Raw genomic sequence first — 15,324 nt, 5'->3', positions numbered from 1 at the left:
TCAAAGCAAGATTTCTGCCGTCGGCATCGCCGTCGCCGTCGGCGTCGCCGTCGCCGTCGCCGTCGCCGTGAGCTTCCGTATGACGTCATTTGGAGATGAAATCGTCGCCGCGCGCCGAACGCTGTATGTGCGAGTGAAAGGGCGCGAGGGGCGCGTCTTTCACGGGGAGTGAACGCACGGCGGAGAACAAACGCGCGTTCTGCGCCGTGCTCGCTTAAGGGCTGCAGAATTAGGCGTCTCGTTTCTCCTTTACAATCACCATATATGTAGAGCAAACGCGCCTTCTTCAGACGCGCGAGAGGCCGTGGGGGAGGGGGAAGGAAGGGACGCGACGTTTAGCTGCGGCACCAAGGGAAATGCCGTCGCCGCCCGAGTGTTCTCCAATGGAACACCAACTCACTGCGGCGGCGGCATGCAGAGCTGTGCGCGCACCTCCTGCGGTGTGATTTCGACGTCCTCGCACTGCAGGAGGTGTACACTGTGGCCGAGGACCTGCGGCTGCCGGGATACACGGGCTACTCTGGCGCCACCACCTGCTCGACGCAGAGCTGCACGGACGCTCCCTGCCTGCAGGGTGCCCACAAGAAGGGGAAGCCGAGGACTGCCATCTACGTCCGCAGCAGCCTGGCCCACTCGGTGACCCCAGTCTCGGACGTCGTAGGCGGCGCCATGGAGTGCTGTGCTGTCACGGTACGCCTTGACAGACAGGACACGACTGTGGCGAGCGTCTACGTTCGTCCTGGACAACAGTGGGACCCCTCCAGCCTGGTGCGGCTTGCAGCACGCCTCGGCGGACATGCAGTCCTGTGCGGTGACTTCAACGCCCACCACACCGACTGGGGCAGCCGCAGGTGCACCCGCCGAGGCAGGGACCTCTGCAACGCCATCAGCCGAGCAGGCCTGGTGGTACTCAACAAAGGAGGACCCACGTACGTCCGCCGTGGGGTGAGCACAGCCATCGACCTCTCCCTCACCACCGAGCAGCGCTCCTATGACTGGGCTACAACTCCCGACACTTGGGGATCTGATCACTTCCCCATCTTGATCACCCCCGGGTGTGGGAGAAGGCCGAGGTCACGAACATACCACGTCACAGACTGGTCCCTGTTCAGGAAGCGCTGCAGTGAGTTGGAAGATGGCTGTGACCTCCTGAGTGCCATCATGGAGTGCGCCCAGGCAGCCACAGTCCAGTGCTCTGCTCTGCCCGATACTCCTGCCCCGGATCTGCTCCTGCTCAACCTCCGTGCGTCCAGGCGACGCGTGGAGCGCCGAGCAATCCGGACGGGCAATGCAGAGCACTGGACCGAATACAGGAGAGCGGATGCCCGCTGCAGACGACAGGCAAGGCGCAGAAGGAGCCAGAGCTGGGGGAGCCTCTGCGCCACCATCGAGAACCGCTCCAAGGGCCCCCTGGCCTGGCGCCTCCTAAAGTCCCTGACCGGCAGGAAGGTCAACCGCCACCCCGTCCTCGCGGTGGCTATCTCGCTGGGCATCAGCGAGGCGGCCCTGGCGGAGTTGCTAGCGGACCACTTCGCCCCCCCGGCTGCCCTCGCTGCGGCCATCCTGCCGGTCGGACTTCCCCCTGCCAACCCGCCTACCTGCCTGCTGGAGCTGCATCCGGAGTGGGCGACCAGCCAGATCGCGGCCATCTGCCAGGATCCACTGACTCTCCACGAGCTGCAGATGGCCCTGAGGAGGGGCAAGCGTCGCAGTGCACCGGGAGCAGACGGAGTGACACTCCAGATGCTCCGCAACCTGGCCACCAGTGAGCAACGACGCCTGCTCGACTGCTACAACAACATCTGGTGGTCAGGACAGGTGCCGGAGGCCTGGCGCACAGCCATCGTGGCCCCCATTCTGAAGAGCAATAAGCCGGCTAACGAGCTGTCCTCATACCGACCGGTCTCTCTCACCTCCGCTGCCTGCAAGGTGATGGAGGCCATTGCTCTGGCACGGCTCGAATGGGTGGCCCGCGCCTGCGGGTTCCTCGCGGACCAGCAGACAGGCTTCCGGCGCCGAAGGTGCACTGCGGACTCCATCGCAGACGTCGTCTCCACCCTGGAGGACGCCAGGGCCAGCGGAGACCTCGCCATGCTCCTCCTCATCGACGTCAAGGGGGCGTTCGATGGCCTCCCACATGCGGTCGTCCAGCAGGCTCTGGACCTCCTGGGCATTGGCGGCAACCTGCGGCGGTTCCTGTCATCGTTCCTGAACGACCGCACCCTCAGGGTCCGCGTGGGCCATGCAAGGAGCACTCCCCGTCCGGTCGCAGCAGGCGTACCACAAGGGTCAGTGGTGAGCCCGTTTCTCTTCAACCTCGCCCTGGCCCGGTTGCCTGCTGCACTGCCGACCGACCCTCACTACAAGGTGGAGTCCTCCATCTACGCGGATGACATCGCCCTGTGGGTGCGGGGACCGCCACAGTCAAGCCGCCACGTGTGCCTGGCCCTCCAGAGAGCCCTGGACACCACGGCCGCCTACCTGGGAAGCATCGGACTCTCGGTTTCGACGGGGAAGACGGTGGCCCTCCTCGTCCACCCGAGAGCAGCGGCACGGCGCTCAGCTCCCCGGCTGCAGCTGGAAGGCGTGCGCATCCCATGGAGTACGACTGTGTCGTACCTTGGGCTGCGCATCGACCACCGGCTAACCTGGCTACCGGCAGTCGGGGCCATGCAGACCCAGACCATCAGGGTCCGCAAGGCCGTGTCGCAGCTCCTTGCCCATGGAGAGGGCTGCTCGGTGAAGTGGGCCCTGCGGCTCTACGAGGCGGCGGCCACATCACGCCTGCGGTACGCCCTCCCGCTGGTGGCGCTGCCGCCACGCCGCCTCGAAAAGTTGGAGCTGCAGCACCGGGCGGCCATCCGACTCTGCCTGGGCGTCCCCCGGAGCTCCCAGATTGCCGCTACCCTTGCGGAGGCTGGAGCATGGCCCCTGTCGCTCCTCTTCCTGCAGCAGGGGCTGAGGCACGTCGACCGCCTCCACCATGCTCCTGATGGCAGAGGCCTGCTGCGTCGCCTCCAGTCCCGGCCTTCCTCAAGGATGGGTCAGCTGTGCCGCCTCTACGAGGAGGTGGTTGGCAACCCACCGCCGAATGCGGTACAGCTGCCCCCACCGCAGAGGCCTCCTGTCCCCATCGCCACGGAGCTGCCCGGGATTTCGAAGAGGCGCTCACCCGCTTGCGCCCTGCAGCAGACGGCCGCCTGCCTCCTGGACGAGACCCTCGGAGACCACCTCCTGGTGTACGTCGACGGTTCGGTGGTACCGGACACCGGCTCTGCCACGGCGGCCTGCACGGCACCAGCCCTGCAGAAGAGCAGGCAGTGTCGACTGCCCAGACACGCCAGCTCGACTGCAGCGGAGGTGGCAGGCCTCCACCTGGCCGTCGACCTACTCTCTGAGGAGCTTCCTGGGGTACCAGCGGCCATCCTCTGCGACTCCAGGGCAGCCCTCCTCGGCCTGCAGAGGCCAGAAAGCGCCAGCCTTGGAGTCGCACTGCTGTCTACCCGGCTGACAGCGCTGCAGGACGCAGGCCACCCGGTGTCCCTGCACTGGATCCCCGCCCACGTAGGGATCCCGGGCAACGAGGCAGCCGACACCCTGGCGAAGGACGCCCACCACACCACTGTGCCCCTCAGTCGGGCCGTGACGGAGGGCGACTTCACAGGACTGAGGCTGCGGCGACACCTGGCGACCCACCACCCAGACAAACGGGTGGCACTGGGATGCCCCCCACGACCACTCCCCCAGCGAGGCCTGGCTCGCAGGGAGACCTCGCTCCTTCTCCGGCTCCGCATCGGCTGCAGCTGGACGGCAGCACGCAGCTACCGACTGGGACGAGCGACGTCCCCGGCCTGCAGCTCCTGCGGGGAGCCGGAGACGATCGAACATCTCCTGCTGGCCTGCCCGGCGTACCTCCAGCAGCGGGGCCCACTCCTGCAGGAGTTCCGCCGCCTGGGCCTCCCCTGTGACAAGGAGGAAGATCTCCTCTTCCCCGGCCGACACCACCTTTCTGCACTTCGAGGCGTCGTGGAGTTCCTTGACTCGTCAGGGCTCTCCGCACGCCTCTAAGGACATTTCTACAAGCGGGAAGGCCTCACGGCCTCCCACTCCACCCCGGGCCTGACCGGCCTGGCACAACACCCCTGCAGACTCTGCAGCACACCAAGGCCTTCCATCTCGGCCTGATACGTGCCGCCTATGCCTGCCGGTTTTGCTTCGCCCAGCCATGGCGTCTCCACTCTATCCCTTCTTTCGCTCCCACTTACCCCTCCCCGTTGGCGCTGAGCCGTGCTCCCTCAAGGGCTGCAGAAGATAGCGCCAACCTTTCCCTTTCCCTCAAGAACCACTTACCGGCACCAAGTGCCTATTTATATGAGAGGCTCCAGCAACAGTCACCAACGCCGCACGCATTTAGAGCTAACGCGGGCAAAACGCCGATGGCGTCGACAACAGTTCTGCGTGTTGTTGCTACCAAAGCCGCTCACCTTACTTCGTATGAGATTGCTGTGTTGCTATCGCATTCATTGCTTCGCCCTTAGGGCGAAACTGTGACATTTTTTTCATACTATTTACACGCGTATAAATTTCTTATGTCTTCGTTGATCGGTTGTCACGAGGCAATATCTGTTACAATGTTATCGCTCGGCGCAAGACGCGCCTTTCTGTATCGAAACTCTCTCGAGTGTTATCGTTGGATCTGTTGACACCGAACCTTGTGTAATGAGATTGTATGCGCGAGACGAATTGTGTTCTGCTTTCTGCAAGGCACGCAGGCACCACCGAGTACGCTGAAACCTTCGACGAATTCTGTATAAAAGCCGACGCGCTTGAGCCTCAGAACATATTATTGCGATAGCAATTATATGGACACTCAAAAGCAGATTTCTGCCGTCGGCGTCGCCGTCGCCGTCGCCGTCGCTGTCGCCGTCGCCGTCGCCGTGAGGTTCCGTATGACGTCATTTGGAGATGAAATCGTCGCCGCGCGCCGAACGCTGTATGTGCGAGTGAAAGGGCGCGAGGGGCGCGTCTTTCACGGGGAGTGAACGCACGGCGGAGAACAAACGCGCGTTCTGCGCCGTGCTCGCTTAAGGGCTGCAGAAGTAGGCGTCTCTTTTCTCCTTTACAATCACCATGTATGTAGAGCAAACGCGCCTTCTTCATACGCGCGAGAGGCCGTGGGGGAGGGAAGGGAGGCGACGTTTAGCTGCGGCATCAAGTGCCTATTTATATCAGAGGCTCCGGCAACAGTCACCAACGCCGCACGCATTTTGAGCTAACGCGGGCAAAACGCCGATGGCGTCGACAACAGTTCTGCGTGTTGCCGGTGCTGCTGCATGTCCAAGTTTGTACAGCGGATAACACTGCTATCCTTACTCCGTATAGCTCTCTACTAAGTTGCTATCGCAATTGATGCTTCGCCTTTCGGGTGAAACTGTTCTACGGCGTCACGAAACGGGACACTACTAATTTATTTGATCCAAGGCAAAGCTTCTTGTTCACGCGTATTACAACCCGTCCCTCACACATCAGCAAACAATCGTACAGGCACACGCACGCGTAGGCAGTCAAGGCTTTGAAGCTGAAGGCACAAGAACAATGTCCATATCTTATGAACGCACATTCAACTACCCAGTGTGCGCGCGCGATGAAGCGTCTGTAGCTGCCTCCCTACGCTGGGTTGCGTCTCCAACAAAGTGAATACACATGTTCGCGATGTACTGGACACCCTCACGGGTTTCCCCACACCCTGCTTGAACCTGTGCAAAGTCCGCAGCATTGTATAATTAAAAAAAAATGTCACAGTTTCGCCCTAAGGGCGAAGCAATGAATGCGATAGCAACACAGCAATGTCATACGAAGTAAGGTGAGCGGCTTTGGTAGCAACAACACGCAGAACTGTTGTCGACGCCATCGGCGTTTTGCCCGCGTTAGCTCAAAATGCGTGCGGCGTTGGTGACTGTTGCTGGAGCCTCTGATATAAATAGGCACTTGGTGCCGCAGCTAAACGTCGCCTCCCTTCCCTCCCCCTCCCCCACGGCCTCTCGCGCGTCCGAAGAAGGCCGCGTTTGCTCTACATATATGGTGATTGTAAAGGAGAAAAGAGACGCCTACTTCTGCAGCCCTTAAGCGAGCACGGCGCAGAACGCGCGTTTGTTCTCCGCCGTGCGTTCACTCCCCGTGAAAGACGCGCCCCTCGCGCCCTTTCACTCGCACATACAGCGTTCGGCGCGCGGCGACGATTTCATCTCCAAATGACGTCATACGGAACCTCACGGCGACGGCGACGGCGACGGCGACGGCGACGCCGACGGCGACGGCGACGCCGACGGCAGAAATCTGCTTTTGAGTGTCCATATAATTGCTATCGCAATAAAAAGAAGGCGGTATCAGTACCAATAGTGAGCGACTTCAACATGGAGGGTTTGGGGAGTTGCGACTGAAGCGCGACTACGTAAAGGGCGGACAAACACTGCTCAGAAAAAAAATCTTAATTAGTCTTAAATAAAGGTGATGGGAAAAGAACAGATGATTGTCTTTTCTTTATTGATACTAAAATAGAACTTTTCATCAGCGCTTCTGGAAACACAGGGGGGCGTTCACACTACTTTTGGAAAGTGCGTTCGAAAAGTTCCTTTACTACAATATGCCCACCTGAAATGTTTTGGCGTTCGACTCCTCCGCGTGATTTCTGAATTCCAGTGGCGCGAGTTTAGCGCTTGCTGAGTGCGGTATTTCCGAGATGTGTTAAGCTCGGCCCAGATGGAGTAAACTTTCACGGTGAACTTCGCGCGACCCGCACTATCGCGGCGGAACGCCAGCGTGCTGCAGCCGTGGCGCACCCACATGCAGAGAAAAACAAGCGGCCGCCGTCGCCCCGATTTCAGTGTTGCTAGAAACAGCGTCATTCAATTCCCATTAAAATGAAGCTAAAAAATAGTTTTGTATCTGCAACTGAACCATTATTCTGCAACTGAACGATATTGCTCACGCCTGGACAGCTGTGATCAGTGGATCATTGTACGCGATGCGCGCAGCTTTGGTCGCTATGTTCGCTCAAGGCTCTTTGGCTGGCTAGCCGACTGAAATGCGGCGGCAGAAAGTCGGACGCAACCGCGCCATGATTGGTCCGCACTGACAGCCTTCATTCGCCGCTTCCGGCGAGCGTTGACCGGCGGCAAACATATCTAGCCCGCCTTGATCGACGGCGAACAGCCGCCGCGGCCGCCAGGCGGACGCCGCGCGCGGCCGTTCGCCAGTTGTAACAGCGAGGCTGTTTAAGCAATCCGTAAAAAGTGCGCGTTTCACGAAACTATCATCAGCATTGGCTCAAGCGTCGTTGTCTTCTTCCGCAGCTGGCTCGTTGCCGCATCTCGACTTGCGCTCGTACTCGTGCTCGGCACGCGCTTGTGCCACTACTCCCGCGCGCATTTCACGAAACTATCAGCATTGGCTCAAGCGTCGTCTTGCGCAGCTGGTTCGTTGGCGCCCCTCGACTAGCGCTCGTACTCGTGCTCGGCACGCGCCTGTGGCACTACTCCCGCGCGCATTTCACGAAACTATCAGCATTGGCTCAAGCGTCGTCGTCTTCTTCCGCACCTGGCTCGTTGCCGCATCTCGACTTGCGCTCGTACTCGTGCTCGGCACGCGCATGTGCCACTACTCCCGCGCGCATTTCACGAAACTATCAGCATTGGCTCAAGCGTCGTCGTCTTCTTCCGCAGCTGGCTCGTTGGCGCCCCTCGACTAGCGCTCGTACTCGTGCTCGGCACGCGCTTGTGCCACTGCTCGTGCGCGCCTTTCACGTAACTATCATCAGCATTGGCTCGGGCGTCGTCTTCCGCAGCTGGCTCGTTGGCGCCCCTCGACTAGCGCTCGTACTCGTGCTCGGCACGCGCTTGTGCCACTGCTCGTGCGCGCCTTTCACGTAACTATCATCAGCATTGGCTCGGGCGTCGTCTTCCGCAGCTGGCTCGTTGGCGCCCCTCGACTAGCGCTCGTACTCGTGCTCGGCACGCGCATGTGCCACTACTTCCACACGCGTTTCACGAAACTATCATCAGCATTGGCTCGAGCGTCGTCTTGCGCAGCTGGTTCGTTGGCGCCCCTCGACTAGCGCTCGTACTCGTGCTCGGCACGCGCCTGTGGCACTACTCCCGCGCGCATTTCACGAAACTATCAGCATTGGCTCAAGCGTCGTCGTCTTCTTCCGCACCTGGCTCGTTGCCGCATCTCGACTTGCGCTCGTACTCGTGCTCGGCACGCGCTTGTGCCACTACTCCCGCGCGCATTTCACGAAACTATCAGCATTGGCTCAAGCGTCGTCGTCTTCTTCCGCAGCTGGCTCGTTGGCGCCCCTCGACTAGCGCTCGTACTCGTGCTCGGCACGCGCTTGTGCCACTGCTCGTGCGCGCCTTTCACGTAACTATCATCAGCATTGGCTCGGGCGTCGTCTTCCGCAGCTGGCTCGTTGGCGCCCCTCCACTAGCGCTCGTACACGTGCTCGGCACGCGCCTGTGGCACTACTCCCGCGCGCGTTTCACGAAACTATCAGCATTGACTCGAGCGTCGTCGTCTTCTTACGCAGCTGGCTCGTTGGCGCCCCTCGCTTAGCGCTCGTACTCGTGCTCGGCACGCGCATGTGCCACTACTCCCGCACGCGTTTCACGAAACTATCATCAGCATTGGCTCGAGCGTCGTCTTGCGCAGCTGGCTCGTTGGCGCCCCTCAGTTAGCGCTCGTACTCGTGCTCGGCACGCGCTTGTGCCACTTCTCGCGCGCGCCTTTCACGAAACTATCATCAGCATTGGCTCGAGCGTCGTCTTGCGCAGCTGGTTCGTTGGCGCCCCTCGGTTAGCGCTCGTACTCGTGCTCGGCACGCGCTTGTGCCACTGCTCGTGCGCGCCTTTCACGTAACTATCATCAGCATTGGCTCGGGCGTCGTCTTCCGCAGCTGGCTCGTTGGCGACCCTCGACTAGCGCTCGTACACGTGCTTGGCACGCGCATGTGCCACTACTCCCGCACGCGTTTCACGAAACTATCATCAGCATTGGCTCGAGCGTCGTCTTGCGCAGCTGGCTCGTTGGCGCCCCTCGGTTAGCGCTCGTACTCCTGCTCGGCACGCGCTTGTGCCACTTCTCGCGCGCGCCTTTCACGAAACTATCATCAGCATTGGCTCGAGCGTCGTCTTCAGCAGCTGGCTCGTTGGCGCCCCTCGACTAGCGCTCGTACACGTGCTCGGCACGCGCATGTGCCACTACTCCCGCACGCGTTTCACGAAACTATCATCAGCATTGGCTCGAGCGCCTTCTTCCGCAGCTGGCTCGTTGGCGCCCCTCGCTTAGCGCTCGTACTCGTGCTCGGCACGCGCATGTGCCACTACTCCCGCACGCGTTTCACGAAACTATCATCAGCATTGGCTCGAGCGTCTTCTTCCGCAACTGGCTCGTTGGCGCCCATCGCTTAGCGCTCGTACTCGTGCTCGGCACGCACTTGTGCCACTGCTCGTGCGCGCCTTTCACGTAACTATCATCAGCATTGGCTCGGGCGTCGTCTTCCGCAGCTGTCTCGTTGGCGCACCTCGCTTAGCGCTCGTACTCGTGCTCGGCACGCGCTTGTGCCACTGCTCGTGCGCGCCTTTCACGTAACTATCATCAGCATTGGCTCGGGCGTCGTCTTGCGCAGCTGGTTCGTTGGCGCCCCTCGGTTAGCGCTCGTACTCGTGCTCGGCACGCGCTTGTGCCACTGCTCGTGCGCGCCTTTCACGTAACTATCATCAGCATTGGCTCGGGCGTCGTCTTCCGCAGCTGGCTCGTTGGCGCCCCTCCACTAGCGCTCGTACTCGTGCTCGGCACGCGCATGTGCCACTACTCCCGCACGCGTTTCACGAAACTATCATCAGCATTGGCTCGAGCGTCTTCTTCCGCAACTGGCTCGTTGGCGCCCATCGCTTAGCGCTCGTACTCGTGCTCGGCACGCACTTGTGCCACTGCTCGTGCGCGCCTTTCACGAAACTATCATCAGCATTGGCTCGAGCGTCGTCTTGCGCAGCTGGTTCGTTGGCGCCCCTCGGTTAGCGCTCGTACTCGTGCTCGGCACGCGCTTGTGCCACTGCTCGTGCGCGCCTTTCACGTAACTATCATCAGCATGGCTCGGGCGTCGTCTTCCGCAGCTGGCTCGTTGGCGCCCCTCGACTAGCGCTCGTACTCGTGCTCGGCACGCGCATGTGCCACTACTCCCGCACGCGTTTCACGAAACTATCATCAGCATTGGCTCGAGCGTCTTCTTCCTCAGCTGGCTCGTTGGCGCCCCTCGGTTAGCGCTCGTACTCGTGCTCGGCACGCACTTGTGCCACTGCTCGTGCGCGCCTTTCACGTAACTATCATCAGCATTGGCTCGGGCGTCGTCTTCCGCAGCTGGCTCGTTGGCGCCCCTCGGCTAGCGCTCGTACATCGTGCTCGGCACGCCATTGTGCCACTACTCCCGCAGCGCGTTTCACGTAACTATCATCAGCATTGGCTCGAGCGTCTTCTTCCGCAACTGGCTCGTTGGCGCCCCTCGCTTAGCGCTCGTACTCGTGCTCGGCACGCACATGTGCCACTGCTCGTGCCGCGCCTGTTCACGAACTATCATCAGCATTGGCTCGGGCGTCGTCTTCCGCAGCTGGCTCGTTGGCGCCCCTCGCTTAGCGCTCGTACTCGTGCTCGGCACGCGCATGTGCCACTACTCCCGCACGCGTTTCACGAAACTATCATCAGCATTGGCTCGAGCGTCTTCTTCCGCAACTGGCTCGTTGGCGCCCCTCGGTTAGCGCTCGTACTCGTGCTCGGCACGCGCATGTGCCACTACTCCCGCACGCGTTTCACGAAACTATCATCAGCATTGGCTCGAGCGTCGTCTTGCGCAGCTGGCTCGTTGGCGCCCCTCGGTTAGCGCTCGTACTCGTGCTCGGCACGCACTTGTGCCACTGCTCGTGCGCGCCTTTCACGTAACTATCATCAGCATTGGCTCGGGCGTCGTCTTCCGCAGCTGGCTCGTTGGCGCCCCTCGACTAGCGCTCGTACACGTGCTCGGCACGCGCATGTGCCACTACTCCCGCACGCGTTTCACGAAACTATCATCAGCATTGGCTCGAGCGTCGTCTTGCGCAGCTGGCTCGTTGGCGCCCCTCGGTTAGCGCTCGTACTCGTGCTCGGCACGCACTTGTGCCACTGCTCGTGCGCGCCTTTCACGTAACTATCATCAGCATTGGCTCGAGCGTCTTCTTCCGCAACTGGCTCGTTGGCGCCCCTCGCTTAGCGCTCGTACTCGTGCTCGGCACGCACTTGTGCCACTGCTCGTGCGCGCCTGTCACGTAACTATCATCAGCATTGGCTCGGGCGTCGTCTTCCGCAGCTGGCTCGTTGGCGCCCCTCGCTTAGCGCTCGTACTCGTGCTCGGCACGCACTTGTGCCACTGCTCGTGCGCGCCTTTCACGAAACTATCATCAGCATTGGCTCGAGCGTCTTCTTCCGCAACTGGCTCGTTGGCGCCCCTCGCTTAGCGCTCGTACACGTGCTCGGCACGCGCATGTGCCACTACTCCCGCACGCGTTTCACGAAACTATCATCAGCATTGGCTCGAGCGTCTTCTTCCGCAACTGGCTCGTTGGCGCCCCTCGGTTAGCGCTCGTACTCGTGCTCGGCACGCACTTGTGCCACTGCTCGTGCGCGCCTTTCACGTAACTATCATCAGCATTGGCTCGGGCGTCGTCTTCCGCAGCTGGCTCGTTGGCGCCCCTCGCTTAGCGCTCGTACACGTGCTCGGCACGCGCATGTGCCACTACTCCCGCACGCGTTTCACGAAACTATCATCAGCATTGGCTCGAGCGTCTTCTTCCGCAACTGGCTCGTTGGCGCCCCTCGGTTAGCGCTCGTACTCGTGCTCGGCACGCACTTGTGCCACTGCTCGTGCGCGCCTTTCACGTAACTATCATCAGCATTGGCTCGGGCGTCGTCTTCCGCAGCTGGCTCGTTGGCGCCCCTCGACTAGCGCTCGTACTCGTGCTCGGCACGCGCATGTGCCACTACTCCCGCACGCGTTTCACGAAACTATCACCAGCATTGGCTCGAGCGTCTTCTTCCTCAGCTGGCTCGTTGGCGCCCCTCGCTTAGCGCTCGTACTCTTGCTCGGCACGCGCATGTGCCACTACTCCCGCACGCGTTTCACGAAACTATCATCAGCATTGGCTCGAGCGTCGTCTTGCGCAGCTGGCTCGTTGGCGCCCCTCGGTTAGCGCTCGTACTCGTGCTCGGCACGCACTTGTGCCACTTCTCGCGCGCGCCTTTCACGAAACTATCATCAGCATTGGCTCGGGCGTCGTCTTCCGCAGCTGGTTCGTTGGCGCCCCTCGACTAGCGCTCGTACTCGTGCTCGGCACGCGCATGTGCCACTACTCCCGCACGCGTTTCACGAAACTATCATCAGCATTGGCTCGAGCGTCTTCTTCCGCAACTGGCTCGTTGGCGCCCCTCGCTTAGCGCTCGTACACGTGCTCGGCACGCGCATGTGCCACTACTCCCGCACGCGTTTCACGAAACTATCATCAGCATTGGCTCGAGCGTCTTCTTCCGCAACTGGCTCGTTGGCGCCCCTCGGTTAGCGCTCGTACTCGTGCTCGGCACGCACTTGTGCCACTGCTCGTGCGCGCCTTTCACGTAACTAGCATCAGCATTGGCTCGGGCGTCGTCTTCCGCAGCTGGCTCGTTGGCGCCCCTCGCTTAGCGCTCGTACACGTGCTCGGCACGCGCATGTGCCACTACTCCCGCACGCGTTTCACGAAACTATCATCAGCATTGGCTCGAGCGTCTTCTTCCGCAACTGGCTCGTTGGCGCCCCTCGGTTAGCGCTCGTACTCGTGCTCGGCACGCACTTGTGCCACTGCTCGTGCGCGCCTTTCACGTAACTATCATCAGCATTGGCTCGGGCGTCGTCTTCCGCAGCTGGCTCGTTGGCGCCCCTCGCTTAGCGCTCGTACACGTGCTCGGCACGCACATGTGCCACTACTCCCGCACGCGTTTCACGAAACTATCATCAGCATTGGCTCGAGCGTCGTCTTGCGCAGCTGGCTCGTTGGCGCCCCTCGACTAGCGCTCGTACTCGTGCTCGGCACGCGCCTGTGGCACTACTCCCGCGCGCATTTCACGAAACTATCAGCATTGGCTCAAGCGTCGTCGTCTTCTTCCGCAACTGGCTCGTTGGCGCCCCTCGCTTAGCGCTCGTACTCGTGCTCGGCACGCGCATGTGCCACTACTCCCGCACGCGTTTCACGAAACTATCATCAGCATTTGCTCGAGCGTCGTCTTGCGCAGCTGGCTCGTTGGCGCCCCTCGACTAGCGCTCGTACTCGTGCTCGGCACGCGCCTGTGGCACTACTCCCGCGCGCATTTCACGAAACTATCAGCATTGGCTCAAGCGTCGTCGTCTTCCGCAGCTGGCTCGTTGGCGCCCCTCGACTAGCGCTCGTACTCGTGCTCGGCACGCGCATGTGCGACTACTCCCGCGCGCGTTTCACGAAACTATCAGCATTGGCTCAAGCGTCGTCGTCTTCCGCAGCTAGCTCGTTGGCGCATCTCGACTAGCGCTCGTACTCGTGCTCGGCACGCGCTTGTGCCACTACTCCCGCGCGCATTTTACGAAACTATCAGCATTGGCTCAAGCTTCGTCGTCTTCTTACGCAGCTGGCTCGTTGGCGCCCCTCGGTTAGCGCTCGCACTCGTGCTCGGTACGCGCTTGTGCCACTACTCCCGCACGCGTTTCACGAAACTATCATCAGCATTGGCTCGAGCGTCGTCTTCCGCAGGTGGCTCGTTGGCGCCCCGCGGTTAGCACTCGTACTCGTGCTCTGCACGTGCTCGTGCTACTTCTCCCGCACGCGTTTCACGAAACTATCATCAGCATTGGCTCGAGCGTCATCTTCCGCAGCTGGCTCGTTGGCGCCCCTCGGTTAGCACTCGTACTCGTGCTCTGCACGTGCTCGTGCTACTTCTCCCGCACGCGTTTCACGAAACTATCATCAGCATTGGCTCGAGCGTCGTCTTCCGCAGCTGGCTCGTTGGCGCCTCTCGACTAGCGCTCGTACTCGTGCTCAGCACGCACGTGTGCCACTACTCGCGCGTGCGTTTCACGAAACTTTCAGCATTGGCTCAAGCGTCGTCGTCTTCCGCAGCTGGCTCGTTGGCGCTTCTCGACTAGCGCTCGTACTCGTGCTCGGCACGCGCTTGTGCCACTGCTCCCGCGCGCGTTTCACGAAACTATCATCAGCATTGGCTCGATCGTCGTCGTCTTCTTCCACAGCTGGCTTGGTGGCGCGCCTCGGTTAGCGCTCGTACGCGTGCTGGGCACACGCCCGTGCCACTGCTCCCGCGTTCGTCGTCGTCGTCTTCATCCACAGCTGGCTGCGTGGCCGCTAATCATTCCAGCTTGCAATTTCAGATCTCTTTTGTCGTCTTAATGGGGAGGAAAAGCTTGCACTACACCTTTCAGGGGTTTTAGGTGCGAAAACCAGTTCTGATTATGAGGCACCCCGTAGTGGAGGGCTCCGGATTAATTTTGACCACCTGGGGTTCTTTAACGTGCACTACAACGCAAGCACATGGGCGTTTTTGCATTTCGCCTCAATTAAAATGCGGCCGCCGCGGCCGGGATTCGGAAAAAAATTACGGGGTTTTACGCGCCAAAACCACGATCTGATTATGAGGCACGCCGTAGTGGGGGACTCCGGAAATTTTGGACCTCCTGGGGTTCTTTAACGTGCACCTAAATATAAGTACACGGGTGTTTTCGCATTTCGCCCCCATCGAAATGCGGCCGCCGTGGCCGGAATTCAATCCCGCAACCTCGTGCTCAACAGCCCAACACCATAGCCACTGAGCAACCACGGCGGGTTTCGATCCCGCACTAGACCGCGCAAAGCTCGAGACACAACGAAGCTGGCCGATCGATTGCGTCTCCTGGTAGTAGCTAGGTTGAACTTGGCTATGTCTAGGTTCAACTTTGTTGTATCTAGGTTGAGCTTGGTAGCAGCTAGGTTCGGCCTTGGATATGCCTGATTTGAGCTTGGCTGTGCCAGGTATCTGAGGTTATAACGCAATCGATCGGCCAGCTTCGCTGCCTCTCGAGCTTTGCGCGGCCTAGTGCAAGCTTTGCCGTTTTTTTTTTCGCAAGGAAATCACTCCATGTGGGTCGGGGTTTACATCGTGAGCCATCGTATTCAGGAAAAAAAAAGAAAAAAAATCAACCACGATCATGGTACTCCTTAATCTGAATTTGAGTGCAGCTCTTTAGGT

This window comes from Dermacentor silvarum, chromosome 4, assembly GCF_013339745.2.
Source record: "Dermacentor silvarum isolate Dsil-2018 chromosome 4, BIME_Dsil_1.4, whole genome shotgun sequence".
Classification (NCBI taxonomy): domain Eukaryota; kingdom Metazoa; phylum Arthropoda; class Arachnida; order Ixodida; family Ixodidae; genus Dermacentor; species Dermacentor silvarum.
The sequence above is the reverse complement of the archived record's forward strand: the minus strand, read 5'-3'. Positions refer to the sequence as shown.